General features: G+C 38.7%; 1 long non-coding RNA gene across 1 annotated transcript in view; it reads left to right on the forward strand.

The window, feature by feature from the left end:
- Nucleotides 1–15,346, forward strand: part of LOC142061055 (uncharacterized) — a 104,260-nt gene that overhangs the window by 10,072 nt on the left and 78,842 nt on the right. Inside the window, exon 2 of the long non-coding RNA XR_012662035.1 lies at nucleotides 402–564. This is a non-coding gene — a long non-coding RNA (uncharacterized LOC142061055). The remainder of the gene's footprint in view (nucleotides 1–401; nucleotides 565–15,346) is intronic.

Raw genomic sequence — 15,346 nt, forward strand, 5'->3', positions numbered from 1 at the left:
TCAAATGTTCACTTTGAGTATTCATTAGCAAATAATTGTATAATCTTTTCTTTACAGCCTTGTTTGTGGTTCACTGTCATAGGCTTGCTGGTTTCAAAAGCCCTTCCAAAGTTAAAAAAAAAACCACACACAAAAAAGATGTAACATAGCAGGAACCAGTATGTTTGGCTGTTATTGACTGATGATGGGGAGTTTACTGATCAGAATCAAAAAAGATGCAGCCTGCTGGAATTTTGGTATTTCTTGCAAGACACTTTGTAGAAACTGCTGGCTAACTAGTAATAAATGTTTGCAGTTTTGAAAGCCCAAGGCTCTTTTTTCAGATAAACACTTGTTTCCTTGCCCCTGGGATCTAGTGTACATAAAGCTAATAACTTTTCATTGCTTTTATTTTTTTCTAGATCTGCTCTTCAGTAAGATGATTTTAAACTGGCCCATCTACATTTCTTTTACCATGGACTTCAGCTGATCCAGTCAAAAAGAAAAATATGCTATCATAGCAGAAAGATGGCCTAAGAAACTGTGGAAAGAGCAACTTCTGGAGCATGTAAAGTCTATCAGTCTGTAAGTTTTTAAGGCTATTCTTCTTTAATCATTTATCATGCTTTGCCTACCTCTTACCTCAGTTGTTGACTTTACTTATTTGAGATTGGCCTTTCAGTTCTAAGAACCCACAGCCTCTGAAAGTTTTCTGCTATTCCCATGTTATGTCTCAGTGTAGTATTAGGAAGACATAATTAATTTGTTTGTGAAAAAATTACTATGATGATGAGCATCACACCAAAAAAATCCACTGAGGCAATGAATATTCCTTTGTAGGGAGGAGCTAGATGGCAATGCTCAGGAAGGTCTGGAACTATATAAAAAATAATGTTTTAATCGTTATTGAGGTAAGCCAGCAACTTTCATGATGTGCACTGAAAGAACCAGGAATCCTCAGAACATTTAATCATGTAATCAAAGATTGTGCCATAAAGCATAGTAGTTCAACTCAGGATTACGCAAGCATCTTTTGTGTTGGTATTTCCTATCTGTGAATGTTTGACTTCTGCAATCCTTTACAGTAGATTTTTAGTAGTTAGTGTAGATACTGAAATATAAATCATTGCTGAGAGTGCAATTTGCATGTATATAACTATGTAAAGTTAATTTAAGTATTTCACCAGTTTTAGGCCAGCTGGATTCAATAAACCTTACTATAACCTTCTATTAGAGTTCCCAGGAAACCAATCCTATGGCCAAAGAGAGCTATTAGATAGAAGACTATATAGATCTTACATCGTATTTATAGATAAATATATCTATATAGCATACATATATTTTAAAATAGTATGTATATGAAAATAAGATGATTCTTCTAGAATGTCAGGAGTAAAGAAAATACCTTACTGCATTGCAGTGAAGTGATGAACTGGTGCTAAGTAGATATCCTGCAGTGCAGAATTTGGGCTATGGATTCTGTAGACTAAGAAGAGCTGTACTGTGATAATGATGAAAATATCTTGAGGATGTAGAAATAATAAAATACTATTATTATAGCATATATAATTTTTACAATTATAATTTAATCACAGCTTTAATTTATTAATTTTGTAGTTTTCAACCTATACATTTTTGCTAAGATTTCAGCATTCGTATTTTTTATTGTTTTCCCTAAACAAAGACGTAAAAATATTTGACTCTCTTAGAAGTCAGTGAGAAGAACTCTCAAAGATTTTGTAAAAAGAAAAATAATACAATCAAGTTTTTCATGTGTGACTTTTCAAAAGGATCAAAAAGGAGTCTTTATTCACAGTAAGGCAAATATATGTCAATTGTTTGTACTGTTGCAGTAATGGATAATTACAGAATCACACAGAATCACAGGTTGGAAGGCACCTCAGAGATCATCTAGTCCAACCTTTCTAGGAAGAGCACAGTCTAGACAAGATGGCCCAGCACCCTGTCCAGCCAAATCTTAAAATTGTTACAGAAGTTTCTTCTTACCTGAAATAAATCCACCAAAAATGTATTTAGAGTCAACTGCGTGGAAACCCTTTTGAGCAGATGGAGAAATTCCCATAACCCCCCGGCTAGTTAGTTATATTTCCAGTCAGGATGGTCTTTTTCCCGTGCAGGCACGTGTCCTGAGTGAGAATGTTCTTGCAGCTTGCAGTTGAATGCAGGTTGAGTTGAGCAGGTTATCTTGCCTGCTAGCTCCACAATTCCTCAAATTTCATTCTTCATACCAATAGCCAGCTCAGATCTTTCTTGTTATTACTAGACCGAAATGACTTTTCTCATCACATTTGTGTTGTTTTGTTATTTATTGCTAAGTGAGTGCTTGTGGCTTCTCATTGCCTTCCTATGGGTTCTTCACATACTATACATAAGAAGGCTGACAGAGTAGCGTGGAAGTGAACCAGAAGCAGTTATTGCCTCTTTGGAGCTTTTGCCTTAGAGACGTCCTCTCATATTTTGCCTTGCCTCCATCAGTTAACATTCCTTCCCCTTCATTCACAGCCCTCTGTGTCAGCAAGTATAATACTTCCTTCCCTTTCTGGATTCCTGTGACTCTTCCTTTGGAATGGCTACCTATGTTACAGGTGCAATTGGAGATCCCAGTTGCCAAAAATATCTGCATTAGCAGAGTCTTGCATTCAGGCTGCGGGATCCTGCTAAGACAGCCCAGCTGGAACTTAAACTGGCTGCCACCATTAAAGATAACAAAAAATGTTTTTATAAATACATCAGTGACAAAAGGAAGGCCAGGGAGAATCTCCCTCCATTATTGGATGTGGAAGGTAACCTTGCCACGAAAGATGAGGAGAAGGCTGAGGTACTTAATGCTTTCTTTGCCTCAGTCTTTAATAGTCAGACTGGTCATCCTCAGGGTTATCAGGCCCCTGTGCTGGGAGATGGAGATAGTATGCAGAATGAAGTCCCAGTTGTTGAAGAGGTGGCAGTCTCCGACCTGCTCCTTCATCTGGATATTCACAAGTCCATGGGGCCGGATGGGATCCACCTGAGGATACTCAGGGAGCTGTCAGAGGAGCTTGCCAAGCCACTCTCCATCATTTATCGGCAGTCCCGGTCAACTGGGGAAGTCCCAGATGACTGGAAACTAGCGAATGTGACACCCTTCTACAAGAAGGGTCAGAAGGAGGATCTGGGGAACTACAGGCCTGTCAGCCTGACCTCGGTGCCAGGAAAGGTCATGGAGCAGATCATCTTGAATGCCATTACGCGGCACATGCGGGACAACCAGGGGGTCGGGCTCAGCCAGCATGGGGTTATGAAAGGGAAGTCCTGCCTCACTAACCTGGCCTCCTTCTATGGTAAGGTGACCTGCTTAGTGGATGAAGGGAAGGCTGTGGACGTTGTCTACTTGGACTTTAGTAAGGCCTTTGACACTGTCTCCCACAGCATTCTCCTGGAGAAGCTGGCTGCTCACAGTTTGGACAAGTGCACTCTGCATTGGGTTAAAAACTGGCTGGACGGCTGAGCCCAGACAGTGGTGGTGAATGGAGGCAAATCCAGTTGGTGGCCGGTCAAGTGGTGTTCCCCAGGGCTCAGTGTTGGCGCTGGTCCTGTTCAATATCTTCATTGATGACCTGGATGAGGGGATTGAGTGCACCTTCAGTAAGTTTGCAGATGACACCAAGCTGGGCGGAAGTGTTGATCTGCTGGAGGGCAGGAAGGCCCTACAGAGGGACCTGGACAGGCTGGATCATTGGGCCGGAGCCAACGGTATGAGATTCAAAAAGGCTAAGTGCCGGGTCCTGCACTTTGGTCACAACAACCCCATGCAACCCTACTGGCTTGGGGAGGAGTGGCTGGAAAGCTGCCTGGAGGAAAAGGACCTGGGTGTGTTGGTTGACAGCCAGCTGAACATGAGCCAGCAGCGTGCTCTGGCAGCCAAGAAGGCCACTGGCATCCTGGCTTGTATCAGGAATAGTGTGGTGAGCAGGAGCAGGGAGCTGATCATGCCCCTGTACTCGGCACTGGTGAGGCCGCACCTTGAGTACTGTGCTCAGTTTTGGGCCCCTCACTACAAGAAGGGCATCGAGGTGCTGGATTGTGTCCAAAGAAGGGCAACGAAGTTGCTGAAGGGTCTAGAGAAAAAGTCTTATGAGGAGCGACTGAGGGAATTGGGGTTGTTTAGTCTGGAGAAGAGGAGGCTGAGGGGAGACCTTATCGCTCTCTACAACTACCTGAAAGGAGGTTGTAGCGAGGCAGGGGTTGATCTCTTCTCCCTAGTAACAAGCAATAGGACGAGAGGAAATGGCCTCAAGCTGCGCCAGGGGAAGTTTAGGTTGGATATTAGGAAAATCTTCTTCACCGAAAGGGTTGTCAGGCATTGGAACAGGCTGCCCAGGGAGGTGGTGGAGTCTCCATCCCTGGAGGTATTTAAAAGAAGGGTAGACGTGGTGCTTGAGGATATGGTTTAGTAGTGGACTTGGCAGTGATAGGTTAGCTGTTGGACTCGATGATCTTAAGTGTCTTTTCCAACCTTAACAATTCTATGATTCTTTTGGGAATCTAAGCTAATATGTTTGTATGGGATTGCACCATATAGATACAGGAAGTCATTTAGGACCAGCTCAGGGATCTCTAACATGGGCTGTATTCCTTGTTCGAGGGTTGTCCTGCAGTAAGGTGACTAATTATACTTCTTTAAAAGTGGGATGGGGATCCCAAGAGCCTGTATTTCTCTTACCCCTTTGCTCTCTGCTGTTGCGGGTCACATATAATGGAGATGTGCTTCCTATTGTGTGTTGTTGCAGGGAACACTCCCCTAGCTCAGAGTCCAAAGGCAGAAGTTCTGGACCTTGTATTCTGTACTTCTGTTGGAGCGATGAAAATGAGTATGTTCCTTGTGTTGGGATTTAAATGAGGAACATAGGGAAGATCCTATGTCTCAAGAGAGGCTGGAGATAAAAATGGCATAATGAAAATTTTTGCTAGGATGGTTTTTGGTCATGTGTTCTCTAAATGAGAACATCTGATCTTGCTGTTACAGAAGTGCTGGTTTGTGCTCAGGAGCACTCCAGCTGCAGAATAGGTGTCAAAACTTAGAATTCTGTGAATCACTGGTGACTGCAGTGTTTTGAGGCTGTGTAATCTAAGCTCTTAGTTGTGATAATCAGTCATGAGGTGAAGCGACAAACTACTGAAATAGCTGTGGTGTATAGTAGAGCGCAATGCAGAAATCCCAAAGAGCATGCCAGCTGTGCTAGTTGTATAGCCAGGAGCAATTATAGTCGTATCTGGGTGATGTAAGTCTGAGTGAATTAGCTTTACTGAGCAATGAGGTGTGTTGGTTCAGTCATAATTCTGTGCCAGCAGCTCAACAGCTTTTGAGATCAGGGTAGGCATCTCTATATGGTGCTGTGTTGTACCATGTGGATGTACCAACTCCAGGCAGTCTTGCCTCCGAAGTATTTTTGGTGCACTCCGTTCCAAAGTACACACAGGTACATCATATGTGACTACAAAGGTCACTGAAATTAACTCTCATTATGGGTCACACCCAAAGGACTGCTGCATTTGTTAAACATGTCCGTTATAGTCTTCCCAAGCATCTTGATTCAGGCACTGTTATTATTGTAAATACTTATTATATGACTGTCTTCACTGTCTAAGAGCTGGCCAGGTCATGTTATTTAGTTGTTTGCTGGTTTTTGTTTTCATTTGGTCTCATTCTTTGTGGAAGTGAAAAGGAATCGGCTAAGTCCAGCTGTTGATCTTTCAGTTAGCTGAGTAAGGACCCACATTTTCCTCATACAATGTAAATGTTAATCCAAAAACATTTCCAGACCCTGCTGCAGTCTGTAACATTCTTAATGGCATTTGGTATGTCAAAAATAAAAGATTTTAACAGTTTGACTGAATAATGCATTTAAGTCTCCTAAATCACCATCTGTGGGACAACTGAGGGATTGTTTCTTCGTCAGTAGTGCCAGACTTGGTACAGTAGCCTGGATTTTGTATGACAGGTTTCTAGTCTTTGGCCCACTTTTTCAAAAATTGTTGCTGATGCGTTCATGAGGCCTATGTTTTAGACACTAAAAATGAAACTGATTTTTAGAAAGTGCTTTCTTAAATAAAAGCATTTGTTTTACCTCTGTATTTCTACTTTGAACTAAATCAGCTGCATGGCCATGTTTCTTGTCCCTTCCTTACTGTCTCTTTAACTCTGCTTTTTTTTGGAATAGTTTTGGTCTGCTTTGCTGACATGTAGCTTCTTGGCGTTGAATATTGATTTTTTTTTTTTACCCGTCATATATTCCCCATCAGGTCTCCCAAGGTTGCTATCTGATTTAGCTGCTCTGTATTGTGGCTTGTGCCCTCATCACCAATACAGTTTCCCTCCTGCTGGAGAAAAGAGAGGAATCAGGTGCAGGGAACACAGGGGATTCTTTCCTGGAATGGTGGATGCAGAGGCATCTGCCTTTCCATCTTTCAGACGGAAAAAAAAGGCCTACGTTGCACAGTGTTACCACCAGGATATACTTAGGCTTGGCCCTTATCAAACAGGTATACTGACTGAATTTCAACCATCTTTCCTATTACTCATGAAAAGCTTTCAGTTACTATTACTTGCATGTTTTGTTGCTGTTCATATATGGCTTTCTTTCCTCCTAAATGCTGTAGACACCTGATTCGCTTGATGTCTGATATATTAATTCACCCTATTTATTATGATTTTAGACAATTTCTTCAAGTTTGTTTTCACTTTTTCTCTGTATTTTGTGGTCTTGCCCCTCTTTCTCCTCATGGAAAACAAGCTAACGGGAACCTGATCTAGAAATTTGCCTCAGAAGCATCTTCTTTCTCTCACAAGGTCTGTCTCCAAGACCCTACAATATTCTTGTCGGCTTTGTGCTTCTTTTGTTTGTCAAATCTTTTTATCTCAAACAAAAATCTTAAATGTTTTCTAAGACACCATTTTTGATGTTTTGCTCTGGAGTTACAAATTTGCCATGTTTAATATTTATAGGTTCATGAATTAATTAGTTGGGAAATGCTGTATAAGGATTAGTGCACTTATTAGGAAGAGGAGAAACACTAGATTCTGTGCTTCCAAGGATGTGTTTTGTTTAAGTGTGTACTTGCCACGGAGCATGCTGGTTTGAGTTTGCCATTAGGTATTGTGTGTTGCATGGATTCTGGCTTCTCCTATGTGAAATGAACTTAGATTTTCTTTTTATTCTTATGCAGAATGAGAAATGTTTTTTCACTCTGACAGTATGTCCTCTTCATTGCATCACTAATGATAGCTCTTGTCAGACTTTTAGCCTCAACTCCATTATTGTCCACACAGAAAATCTGTGGTCTGTTTTTGAGCGTGACTGAATTTGGGGTTAGTGTACCCAATGGGGCTTGTGGCTTGGTTCCACGTTAACGCAAGTTGTAAGCTGAGTTTCCATTTTGGTGTGAAATTCCCTTATCATTGAATTTGCAGCTTAGTAAATGCAACCAGATTTTAATCTAATATGTTATTACTTCAGTCTCCCTTTAGAATAAAGTAAACATATAACAGTTCGGCACCTGCTCTGCTCCCTTCTAAAATGTGGGAGTGGGAGGAGGGCTGGAATATTGTAGCAATCGGAAGTTATGTTAAGCTCCAAATATCTGACATGAGCTGCAAATAAAATGAGATACAAGTTACATGGCATGTGGCATGCTAAGAACCTGCAGTTCCGCTTACTTGGGGTTCATGTTTTGGGTTTCTTTCTCTTGAATATCAGTACCACATAATTTTTGCATCTATATGGCAAAATGAAAGTGTCTCCAGCTGAGATCTGAGCACTCTGTGGATTCTTTTCCCACTTGGAACATGAACATCACTTTCATTATCTGTAGAATGGGGGCAGTAAGCTTGTATACTTAAGAAGCATGTTATGAACATTAATGTTTGTATGTTATGCTAATGTAAACTCTTCAGTCTATTTCTGAATATAAATTTAATATACATACTCTTCTGGGCATGACTTGTCTTTGTCTTTTATAAGGCTGAGGACAGACTCTTAATGAATCTTAAATAGTAGGAAACACTCTTTCAGATCAGCAAATCTGTCTTTTTGTGGATACTTTATTTTGCCTATCCCATATTTTGCCAATCCTATTTGACTTTGTCCTTCTCATTGGTTTTATTAGTTGCAATGACTTTTACATCAAAAGAGACTTTAATGACCATGTGTTAAATCTGCAGTGCACTAGAAAAAAACCTCTGAGTTTTCTGGGCACCCACTCATTTGCAAATGCTAAGCATACTTATCTATAACTGTAGGATGTTCTCAGCATTATGTAGTAACTAGGCTTGATTTTGGCCATTAGCTCAGGCTGAGACCTGGCTCTGTACCATCTATTTTAGGAGGCTTCAATGCATTATCTGCTTGATTTTTTTCTTTAATGGTCTGATTTTCCATAAAAACAATGACATTTCAGTGCATTTTACAATTAGCTTTTTTCCCCCAAGTTATTACCCACAAGAAATGAACATCTCTAACTTTCCCACATAATTCTCCAAAGTAAGTCATACCTAATAACTTTTAGTCTCTCACTGACAGAGTTTCAAGCAAAAACAATAACTTGGCTTTGACCCTACTCTCTTCAAAAAGGAAGTTACTTCTGAGCAGCAACATCAAAAAGAATAAATAATTGTTTTTCTTTTTGTTGTTATGATATGGATTATCTGAGCAGTTAGTGGTAAGCAAGCTGTCTTTGATTTGGTTCAGATGCCCTAGTGCTTTGTCCTCTATTTATGTCAGCATGTTCCTGTTCCCACACCAGGAAAGCAGAATCCCTTGATTAAATTCATATTTGTTTTAATCTTTCGCTGTGTCTGATCTCAAGCTCAAAGATTCTAATGAAGAAAGTAGTGTATCCTGCTGGGAAGAGCGCTGATGTCAGACTTTAGTCTGTTTGTTCTGTTCTAACCTGATAATGCTGGAAACGCTCAGAACCCAAATGCTCAACTCCAACAGATTCTTAAGACAAAGATATTTTGATATTTCATGGAGAGCTATAAGCAAGGCTTTTGATTTCTAGAGTTAAATAAATTAAAAAAAAACAAACCTTTAAACAAATATTTATGAAACAGCAACTGACCACAACAGTGAGTATAATTAATCTGACCCCTATTTTCTTTTGTAAGGGAGGATTTTCCAAGTTCAGTAAGAATAAGGAATACAGTTAAGTGTTTAATTATGTTTATATTTGGAAGCTATATTAATAAAGATTTAGAATAATTTTCTAACTTATTCTTTTCCATAAGTATTTGAACTATTAAATGCTAAGATTCATTCTGCCATGTGCTATGACTGAAAATTTCATTTTTTTCTGAGAACCTAAAGGCATAGCCAGATGCCGTCTTCTAGCTGGAGAGGCTGGAGACGTTCCTGTCATTTTTCCCTCCCCCTTTTCCTTCCCCATACTTTCTCTCCAGCTGCCTCTCTGCTGGAGGCTTCTGCCCTAGAATTCCTGCAGGTGGAAGAAAATGTGTGTGGTCATCATCTGTTTTAGTGTAGTCAGCCAGTTTAGCTAAATATTCTTCCTCAGTGGTTAAAACTAAGTTGACTTACTAAAATAGATGAAGAGGACATGCATGTCTCATCCTGCTGGAAGATATGTCCTAAGAAGAAACTGTGATCAATAGGTTCTTAGGCAGTAAAAACTATTTTCAAATCATGTTGGCATTGCAGACAAACTTACTGCAGATGATGGAAGGTGCCATGTGTCCTCAGTTTACAAGCTATAAGTGCCTAGCTTTTTCTAGGAGGCATTTAATGCCTTGGAGGGGGCCTAATTAGAGACCCAAGGGATGAGATTTTCCCTCTAAATGATTTCTACAAACAGATATGACATAGCAGCCCTTGGCAAATATGGTTTTACCTATAAGCTGCAATGATACTTCCTTTTCCTCAGCAACCCATATCAAGAGTTCTGTATATCTTGAAATTGGTAAGCATAGGAAATGCTGACACACATAAAGGTACAGTGCAGTCTAATTCCCTCATCCATAATGAGGTATTCAGGAATAGTTTGAAGATATTTTCTGGACTATGAAGTGGTATTTGAATTTTTGCTTTATCCCAGAACCACTGGCGTATGTTGTTAGTTTTGTGAGGGGCTGGGGCAGAGGAAGGTGGAAGGGAGTAGTTTCTCTTTGTAATACAAAATCAGAGTCAATATGAAATAAAAAAAAAAATAGAAGCACTTTCATGTGCTGACAGAAACATGCTGCAAGATATGAACTGCAAGAAACAACACTGCATGTGTTTCTTCTAATGGTCAAGTGTTTTATTGATGAAAGTGGGAATGTCTAGGTACTTAACTGTTTGAATTCCTTGTTACTTATTTAGGCCTCTCAAAGTGGACTACAAAAATCCAATTTTAAGCATCCATTTTTCAACTTTTGTCATATATTCATTGGCAAACCAAATGTGACCTGATACCACAAATTTGTGAGTTTATGGCTACTTGATGTCAAAAGTCACACAACAGCAGTGATTTTAATTATATGGGAAGGAGGTCTTTCCCCCTTGGATGACAGCTGGTGAATGTCATGAAGAGCTGTGGGGAGCATATGAGCTACACACCCATTTGTACTTGCAACACTGTCCAGTTGATGGCTAATAATTTTACAGACTCTGGATGAGTTGTCTTTTTTTTTTTTTTAGATTGTGGTGCTCTTTGTTTCAGCTAGCTATTTTTGGTTGTTTAGCTGAGTAATTTTAAGTCATTTCACCAAAGATATTTAGTATGAATAAGCAGAAGCATACACTGAGATGCAAATCATACAAAAAACTATAGTGACCATACTGATACCCTTTATCCCTCGCGGGTAAGGATGATCCAGTATTCAATCTGAGTGTAGGATTAAAATTGCCATTGTCAAAAGCTTGAAAGGACTGCTCATTGGCAAAATATTTACAAATGGTGTTTTGCAAAAATATTTTTTCCTGATCTCATTATAGAAATGGTTGCAAATAGAAAAACAAAAGTTATACTTTTAAGACAGTTTTGGGTATTGAATAATATTTTTCAGATATAAAAAATAATAGAGAATTTATTAGATTGTGATTATTGGATTAATTATTTTCTCTCTTTTGTTTTAGCTCAGTATAGAATTTTTTTTTGTTTTGCTGTAATCTGCCCAGATGGTTTTCTGTCCTCACTTGTCCCTGTTTTATTTTGGCAACACTGTAGATCCTCTGTAGAGAAACACCAATCTTGGCAATATTCCTGACAGTCTTTTATCTCTGCCTATCCATATGGCACTATACTTATTGCCTAAAGTGTATTGTTTACTTGTAAGGACTAACCACTAAAATGAGCAAGCTGTAAAATATCTTCACGTATTTTTTGTCTGCTCAGTGCTTATATGCTCTTTTTCTATGAGATTATCATAGAATGTATGGTGAGATGTACTTAATTTGAAAGAGACCAGTGATGAAGGTCTCTCTCAAAGCAGTACATAATGCTCCTGATTTTGACCTGACAAATTATCCCAGTTTAGTTATTGTTTTTGGACCAAGCCTTTATTCATCTGTGAAATGGATGAAAGGATAATTTATTTCTTAACAAAATTGCTTTGAGACTTCGCTGTTTTACAAATTTCAGGAGGAAAACACTACAGTAGTGTTGGATGTTGTCGTTGTCTATTTATGGCTATAATTTGCATTATTTGACTGATATATGAAAACATGGTAAACCTCTGCTCTTATGAGCTTTCAAATCTAAGGCCATAGTTATATTGTATTTTTAAGCTTTGTCCTTATAAACATTTCTTCTAATATTCCCCATGTCATGCACAGAGCTCTAAAGCATGTAGTTGCTTGTGCTGTAATTCTGTACTGTCTTGAACAGTTGAGGTTATGATTTGAAATCTTAATTTTATAAGAACTGGACTGGAATCTGGCCATAAATACCCTTTGAATGTTGACAGACCTTCAGTTCTTCTTCCACAAATGAAGGAGACAGATTCTCCCTTAAATGGTTTAGCTGACCAGAAAAAATCTTGGGATGACCCAGCATAAAGAATCATGGGATACAGATTTTTTGTCAGAAATTCCATTGTAGAAATGAGAAATCTCCCTTGATCAAAATTTTGTTAAAGATATTTTGACAATAGGAGAGTTTTGAAAAAAAAAACAGTTGGCACTGGAATAAAAATATTTCACAACGTATTTTTCAGCCAGCCCAAACTTTGGCATGTTTTGAATATTCGTGACAACTATTATTAAATAATACATCATCACCTTCTATTTGTATTTTGGAACATTTATATACTGGTAGCATGATCTATGACTTTTTCAAGGGTGTCTCTTGAGGCAGCTGACTCTAGCTATGGCAGCTAAAAATGCATTTGCCAGAAGAGGGGAAAAGGGCAAATGAACTCAACAACTGAACTATACTTTTGCTGGATTCTCAACATAAAAATCTGAAATGAAATCACAATAGCTGTTAGGCTTCTACTTCTTCTAAGCATTATAACATGAGGAATGATTCCGGCTGCAACTTCTTGTTGCAATTCATTGAAAACAGAGAGCCTATTCCTGTAATGTCATAGTGATTAAATTAATCCGGTTATGTGGCTTTGTTAGGCTTGCTATTTTTGTTTCCTCAAGTTTTCAATCTATTTTTGTTCATCTCTTTATATGTGCATTATGTAGAAAGAGAAGGAAGCAGCTTCCATCTTTAATTCCCAATGCCTCCTTTTGATTGAAAAACTCTGTTTTTTTTGAGAGTAATGAAACATGATATGAAATTGATTTTTTTGTTGGTAAGCAGGCATCATTATGCAGTAACTTTGGTATTAGGAAAAGAATTGAAAAATTATTCTTTCCTCTGTCCACAGCCCCCTTCTACAGACACAGCTTTGGAAATCAGAGCATGGAATGTAGAAGGTCTTGTATTTTGACAAGTAGAACTACTATACACACCTGACTATAATACTCTCAGTTTTAAAAAAAAGGAAAAGAAAATTAAAAACTACTGGGCATAATCAAAGATATAGGAAGTAATGTTTTAAGTCAGTCATGTCTACACCTACAGCTAATAGGCTAAATTTCCAAAGGGGATCATGGAAGGTATGTGCAGAAACGCTGTGAACAAGTAACAGGATTTATGCATGTACATCCCACTCACTGCTTTGAAAATTTGGCCTCATAACTAGAGAAATGCTAAACTATGTTAAATATGTTTGGATGGTAGGAATATAAATGATCTCTGCAAGGGCCCACAGTAGAGTCCAGGCATGATTTGTTTTTCTGTTTTGACATCAAAATGCGGAAGATTTTGTACAGTTATGGAAGCTTGTAAAGCTTGAACATTTTTCTTTCCCCAATGTAATGTGCACTCAGAAACCAGAGAATTTTACTGAATGGATTCTTCTCTGAGTTGAAGCTTATCCTTTAGATAGACCTGTATCTTCATTTCTGCATATGCAGGTTTGAAGATTAAATCTTATACCCTAGATAGTGGGGCTGTTTGGACTTAGAAGTGGCTTCAGCAAGTCATTCCCCACGCTGTAACAGAAATCTGATTTGAACTTACCTAGCTCTAACTTCTCACCCTCTCTCTTTGCAATGTCTTTGTCTTCTGTGCTGAAGTACCTACTATCAAACATTTGTTTCCTGTTAGGTCGTCACAGTGTAACGAGCTGATATCTTCTATGTTAGCCCAGGTAGTTTGAGTTCCACATTTATTTCCCCATGAGTCACCATTTTATTAACAGCTCTCTTCTCTGAACTATTTGGAACCTACCTGTGCTGTAGATGCTGGAATCAGACATGGTATTTCAGCAGATTCTAACAATGTTGAACACAAAGGTAACAAAATGTACTTGTTTCTGCTCCATCAGTATGAGCATCTCATTGTCTCTGTGTTTTCATTAGTAGGTCGCTGTCAGCTGACTATTCAGCCTGATTTCCTCTAAGACTTTTCCAGAAAACCCTCATACTCTCTGTTCTGTAAATAAGGTCTATAGTTTTCTGACTGTGCAATTTTATTTTCAAGCTTACTGGAAGGAATATTGTGGGATTTTTTGTATCTTTTGTACAAAAAAGAAAGAAAAAGAGGTGTGGCTTAATGAAACAAATATAATAATTTATGATGCCATTTTGAATTTATAATGAAGAGTTTTATGTAGATTATGTAGTTCTTTCTGTAGTATTTAGACAGTCTATATTGTCTCACACATGTAGTATTTGACCATGAGTGTCAGTTCAAATTTCTAGTGGTGTTTTGACCTCATCTCACTTTAAGTTGTAGTTAAACTACAACCAAAAGTAAGAAAGTAAAAGTTGACTTAGTCTGGACAGAAATACATCAGGATTGCTTAAGTAGCCTAAAGCTTGTATCTCAGTAGCAAATAATAGCTTCTTAAACTTTTCTAGTTTGTTTCTAATTGTCTGACTAATATACTATCACTTTAAATTTTTTTTACCTCTTGGCCATCAGCTTGTTAGGTGACTTCAGCAAGTTGCTAACCTGCTCCGTACATCTATTTTTCTTCCCTCTGTCTTTCATATCTGTTTAGGTGACAAACTCTGAGGCAGGACTGTTTCAAAACATGTACCTGTAAAGTGCCTAGTAGTATGGGATGTCTTAAAAACTGCTGTAATGGGAACAATAACTTCTAGGATTTTCCTTTTTTCCCCCTGTGTTTTTCCCTCCTGGCATTTGTCTGTTGCCACAGCTCTTCAGACATAGGCTTTGTCTAATCAATCTGCCCTCTTCCAGTTGAGCAGGCCCTCTTAAGCTTTCAGGTTAGTGCAACATCCTCTAGTTTGGAGAATCAAAAGACCCCTATACTTGAGGGCAGTCATGCACACAAATGCTTATACAAAGAAATGGAAATATTTCTCTATGTCTAGTCTAAATCACTTCCTAATTGCTCCAGTAAATTAGTTTCCCTAGCTGAATGCACAGTTTAGCAAATTTTATCATGGTACACCGGGTAGAGGTAGCTGTCATCATTGCTGAATCAGGCCTCTTTTAGAGTCACTAGGGTATTCGTTATCATGCAGCTTTGGGGAAAGTATCTGTAGAGAGGAGGCAGCAAAAGAGTTGCATCAATCTGGCTAATAGGAGACATCAAATACAGGTGCTTCAGTTAATGTAATAACAGCAGAGAGTTGTCTGTTTTGGTGAACTTCATCTGTCTTATGATTTACCAGCTTTTCCTCCCCCGATGTTAATCTTGCCAACATTCTGCACTTCCCCCAATAATGCTTTTAAACTCTGTGTAGTCCAGCATTAACTTCCTTCCTTTTTGCTCGTTTCTTTAGCCCCTCCTTCAATTCACCTGCCCTCCTCCCCCAAAAATAACCCTTACTAAATGGGCTGTATGTTT

This window comes from Phalacrocorax aristotelis, chromosome 8 (assembly GCF_949628215.1).
Source record: "Phalacrocorax aristotelis chromosome 8, bGulAri2.1, whole genome shotgun sequence".
NCBI lineage: Eukaryota > Metazoa > Chordata > Aves > Suliformes > Phalacrocoracidae > Phalacrocorax > Phalacrocorax aristotelis.